Source organism: Anabrus simplex, chromosome 1, assembly GCF_040414725.1.
Source record: "Anabrus simplex isolate iqAnaSimp1 chromosome 1, ASM4041472v1, whole genome shotgun sequence".
In the NCBI taxonomy this organism is placed as follows: domain Eukaryota; kingdom Metazoa; phylum Arthropoda; class Insecta; order Orthoptera; family Tettigoniidae; genus Anabrus; species Anabrus simplex.
This window is the reverse complement of record NC_090265.1, coordinates 523,141,072-523,147,071: the sequence shown is the minus strand read 5'-3', so window position 1 is coordinate 523,147,071 and position 6,000 is coordinate 523,141,072.

The following is a 6,000-nucleotide window of genomic DNA, read 5'->3' as shown; positions in this document are numbered from 1 at the left end:
TAGAAGAATGAATGCGCAAGAGGTGACCACGGTAGCTGAGCTAATGCGCATAACGTCATCACAAGATAGCCGTCAAGTTTTTGACACTCGAAAGTTACTTACCGCGCGATGTAGCTTGGCGTGTAGATGTCACGCAGAGGCAAGAGAGGTGTCATGTAATTTGTCTTGATGAGTCCATCAGAAAACACCAGGAAAATTATATTGGGACGGTAAATAAAGAAAATATTGAAGGTTTTGTGACAAATTAACGAATGCTGGCATAGTTCACAAAATAAGTTATGTGATAAACGGGTAAAATCCTATAAAATACGTATATGGGGGGGAAACTAGACTCAATTGGAGATCGAGTAAGACCAAAAGTACCGAGCGAGTTGGCCATGCATTCGGGAGATGGCGGATTCGAATCCCACCATTGGCAGCCCTGAAGATGGTTTACTGAGACACGTTCTGGAGCTGTACCTTAATTAAAACCACGGGCGTTACCTTCCCAACCTAGCTCCTTCCCCATCCTTGGGTCTCCAAAGACCTTCGATGTGTTAGTGCGACGTTAAAACACTAGCAAATAAAAAAAGTGGATTTGCGATATGAATGAGATGGCTACGGGAGCGTCGCAAACGTGAGTGTGCGGTGCTGGCCTCCTATAAAAACAAACGACATTATAAATCACACATTTCCTACTTCTCGTATCATTTACCATTGTTCAATAGTGTTTTGATACTTCGTTGTGCAAATGAAAATGTACACAAAAATAAAAAATACACAATATGAACATTTCACACCAGTTTAACATATCTAATTACAATACACTAGAGAAGTTTCACCAACATAACTCCAGCGGCTGTACCTACTGTACTACAGCCTAGCACTTCACTTTCTTCAGCACGTTGGCATCCGCCTCCGTAGCGTAACGTTTAGCCGTCCTCGGGGGCCCGGGTTCGATTACCGGTACTACCAGAAATTTACGAATGGCAGGAGGGCTGGTATGTGGTTGAAATGGTACATGCAGCTCACCTCCATTGGGGGTGTACCTGAAAACAGCTGCGCCACACGAATTTAGTCTGGCTCCATGGCTAAATGATAGACATGCTGGCCTTTGGTCCAGGGAGTCCCGGGTTAGATTCCAGGCCGGGTCGAGGGATGTTAACTTTCACTGGTTAATTCGGATGGATTCATAATTAGAATTCATCGTAGGTAGGCCCCATCCTCACAGACACGCAGGTCGCCTATACGGCGTCAACTCGAAAGACCTGCACCGGGCCTCTTCGGAGGTCACAAGCCATTATTTAGCAGCGTTGGCAGCTCTTAACACCTTGTTGAAAAATGCCTACCCTAACAAGGGGATATTTTATACCGGATGGTCCAGCTAATGTGGACACCGCCAATATTTCCTCAGCGGTTAACATAGCGAAATCGCTAAATAGAGGGCGAGTAATTCGCCATAAAGCTACTATTCGTAATACTTGCATGTATGGAGAAATTTAACCATATATGCTTTTTAAAATTTATGTATACATTTTCTTAAATGCATTCGAAAGCTCTTGGAAAGAGGAATTCATTGATATATAATTTGCAAAGAAATGTATCTCAGAAAAGCCGAGTTAATAAAATGAAATGTCCCAGGACGGGTTCGGCTCGCCAGGTGCAGGTCTTTCTATTTGACTCCCGAAGGCGACCTGTGCGTCGTGATGAGGATGAAATGATGATGAAGACAACACATACACCCAGCCCCCGTGCCGTAGGAATTAACCAATTAAGGTTAAAATCCCCGTCCCGGCCGGGAATCGAACGCGGGACCCTCTGAACCGAAGGCCAGTACGCTGACCGTTCAGCCAACGAGTCGGACGCCGAGTTAACGAGTACATGTGATGGAGTTTGTTCGGTCTGCAACAGACTCTTGTTGCTAGATACATTGGTCCTTTATCTTTACAATGAGATATTGAACAGTGTCGTCGCACATGCCTAGAAATTATTTCTATTTTTGATGTATTCACAAAGACGCACACAAAATGCTGTCTTTTGTGTACACTATTTTATTTACAAATTATTTACACATATTCACACGAAAAGTAATAAGCTGTCATCATAAAACAAAACACTACGACGACGAATAAGGATAAGGAGAGACTGCAACAGTTGCATGTCAACTACCAACCCAACAAAACCAATTCACACCGAGCTCGATAGCTGCAGTCGCTTAAGTGCGGCCAGTATCCAGTAATCGGGAGATAGTGGATTCGAGCCCCACTGTCGGCAGCCCTGAAGATGGTTTTCCATGGTTTCCCATTTTCACACCAGGCAAATGCCGGGGCTGTACCTTAATTAAGGCCACGGCCGCTTCCTTCCACTTCGTAGGCCTTTCCTATCCCATCGTCGCCATAAGACCTATCTGTGTCGATGCGACGTAAAACAACTAGCAAAAAAAAAAAAGAACCAGTTCACATACTTGACTTCAAACACTCAGCTACCACGACTTCCACATAAGTCTCATTAAAACAGCTCCATTCTACCATCAAGACTGCCTCTTTATATATGTTGCCTGGCCAGTCTTCTAGAAGAATATGACACAACACCATTTTTACTCGTAAATTTCTAGAGTTTCCAATAGCCTAGTTACAATGTAAAGAATTTTCTATAACTGTCTAGTGTCAAAGATACGTTATTCTGGATATTACAGTGTGTTGCACAATGTTACATTGGGTTATACATCATACATACAGGTAATAACAAATTCTATATTATTAATTACGTGTACTTACATTAAATAAACTCATATTAATATACATACAGTAGATATTTCATGACATAACCTCACAAATAATATGATCGTGATTTATACAAAATAAAGTCCGAACATAACTACGTAAATAATAATAATAATAATAATAATAATAATAATAATAATAATAATAATAATAATAATAATAATAATAATAATAATAATATGTACGATAAAATAATAACGATAATAACGAGATTATTATTATTATTATTATTATTATTATTATTATTATTATTATTATTATTATTATTATTATTATTATTATTATTATTATTATTATTATTATTATTTATTTATCGTATGATGAATCTATGTACACACATGTATATAGTTCAGGGTAAATGTGCGTAGTCACAAGTCCGTACAATACTATAACTCTAGGTCTAACATTTTGACCCAATCAACTGCTTCATCCGATGTACGGTGAATATCCATTAACGTTCCTTTGAAAGCTCGAATTGGGCAGTCAGCAACAATGTGGTGGATTGACTGAGAAGATGCACCACAATCACAATCTGCAGACCTAGTCCAACCCCATTTGCACAACAGATAACCACATCTGCCTTGTCCAGTTCTTATCCGATTGATGATTCTCCACTGTCGTCTTGGAAGATCAAATCCTTGTACTCGTTTAGAAGGATTCTCAACCAGATGTTTGTTCACTACCGAATAATAGCATTATTTACCCATGGGTTAAAGAATATTGTTCCCAAATCATATTAGTCTATTACACTTGCGTCATTTTTAAACTTTCATATTGCTGTAACGTTCACCGGTCGAAGTACGGTTCCGAAACTTATAGACATCCAAAATCTTCCTAAACCGAGTGACTTCCAAATCTTCTTGTGATGAGTAAGGGCGTTTCTACTCACCCAAACCAACATTACGATATGTGAAGGGGCCGTGATAGTCCACTGGCACTGTCATCGGACTCCACCAAGGTGGCCGTGATTCGAATCCCGTCCAGTGCAAGTGAGATCCTTGAAATAAAACATCACGTCATTATGGTTGGAACTCGACGTCAGATTGGAGGTTCCGAGGCAATCTTCACGAAATCAACTGTCATGTCAAACTACGTTAACATAGGAGGGGGATGATTTAACAATACTCTCCTCCCCGTTAAGGGGCTGAGTAGCTGAGACGGTAAAGTCGTGCGGGCGCAATAGATTTACACCAGAACGTATTTTGTTCAAGAACAGCTAACAGATAACAAAAAATATGAGAATGATTTCTGCAACTTTTGTTTGACTTCACAACTAGCTTTTTTGTTTCTTTTTGTTGGTGGAGAATGTTTAAGTTAGTAAAGCCTCTTTGTTTTGTTTGCGTACAGATACAGGCAGCGGAAGGCAGTCTTACCTGGTGAGCCGGGGGTTAGTACATTTGTTGATGATACTTTTAATATTTGAACTAAATTTTTCACACGGGTTTTTACTTCACATTTTCTAATCAACAGACATTATGTTCCAGTTCACTTTTGTCTTCTACCATTACAAAGGTTGAATGCATAATTTTTAACCACGTCAATCTAGTATATCATGTACAAAGCCACCAAAACAATTTTATTTAAACTTGTATTTTCCGGAATGCAATTTAAAATATAGGGCCTATGAGAAAAAAGCGAAGTCTTTGTTTGATCCAGTATAACTTCTTTTCTTCTTCTTCTAGTAATGAATCCTAAGATTGGTTTGCAGAGGTTGCCTCTCTTCTCCACCCTTGTCTGTCCTAGGCCCAGTGATTTAGTTGGGAAAAAATATTTACAGGAATTCACCTTATTAATTCAGCAATTTCCAGATGGACCCGTATTAGGTGTCAAAATCAGCGGCCTCATGTTTCCGACAAGTCGTTTCATCAGATGAACGTCTCACCTTTCGTAGCCATGACTTGACATATGGTTGTGGGTTAGATATATGCACAGGAGGTCAAACGCTGCTTGATCTTGCAACCAGCAGCCTATTTCTCTTTTCGGTGTGGATCTCATTCATGGTACTGAAAGCTCTTTCAGCTTCTGCTGAAAAGAAGGGAATAGTCTGTACATTCTTGATTAAAGGCATCAGCTCCACTGGAATTTCCTTGGTCTCGACATACTTTCTAAAAACATTAATGTACCTCCTCTTGTCTGACATGTGGAAAAAGTCACAAAGGTTGCCAACACTCTCATTACCATAGCAGATATCCAAAGTAGAAGTGGAGGGCCAATTATTTTTGTATAGTACCTTTGAATCACGGATAAATTTGAACATAAAACCGTAAGGTTCAGTATTAGTCCGCTAGAGTACACCCATGACGTTTTAGCGCTATGTATGGATCGTTGCCTACGCTATAATACAAGGCCTTGAAATGCACTCATGGAAACAGGTGGCATCCTAGTTCACCATTCAGCCGCTAGGATCGCGTTCTTGCCTCCCTTGTGTTCGCATGACCGTATATGTCAATAAGTAAATTATATCCTAAATAAAAAGAACTGAATATTTTTGCGAGTATTGACAGTACTTTATTTATAAAGCAGTGCTCCATTGGCTTGGATATGTCATTGAAGTTTCAAAACTTTCCTTTTGAGGGGCTTCTTATCAAATTTCAAAACTTTCTCTCTTCTACTTAAGTGGCTCGAAGCAATGTTGTCTAATAGAGGTCTCAGACATTTTCATAGTAGAAAAAGAGGTGGTTTGTCGTCTTTACACTTTCTACACTTAATTTCACTGTTGAACATGTCTTTCGAAAGAAAAACGTACACCTGTTAGTAACTCTCTTCGGGGCACGTACTGCGTAGCGGAGGTGACAAATTCCGTCGTTCACTGCAGAAGTGCCACAGACGATGATTTTCGGTATCTGACGGCTCCTCGATCTTGAAAACGAATAATACACAATGTTGGACTTTGAGTAGCTGGAGAAGAGGTATGTTCTAAACAGTCTTTACAGTCTGTTTGTTCTTTTGCCACACGAACCATAATGTCATTGTATTCCGTTTGGCGTCTTAGGTAGCTGAAGAAGAGCTCGATGTCATCACTTGTTAGGTTCTTCGTTAATGCATAATGTAAATGTATACTTATGAGGTATTTTACGAAGGCTACAGTGGATTGGGTAGTCAAGATCTATGCCTAATACGTGTCCCTCATGAATCTTTTTTTACTTTCTCTGAATGCTTTTGAATTTTCTTAATATATGACAGGAAATCATTAATTAACCAAGTGAGGCGTTCATCTTCACTACTAAAATATGCTCGT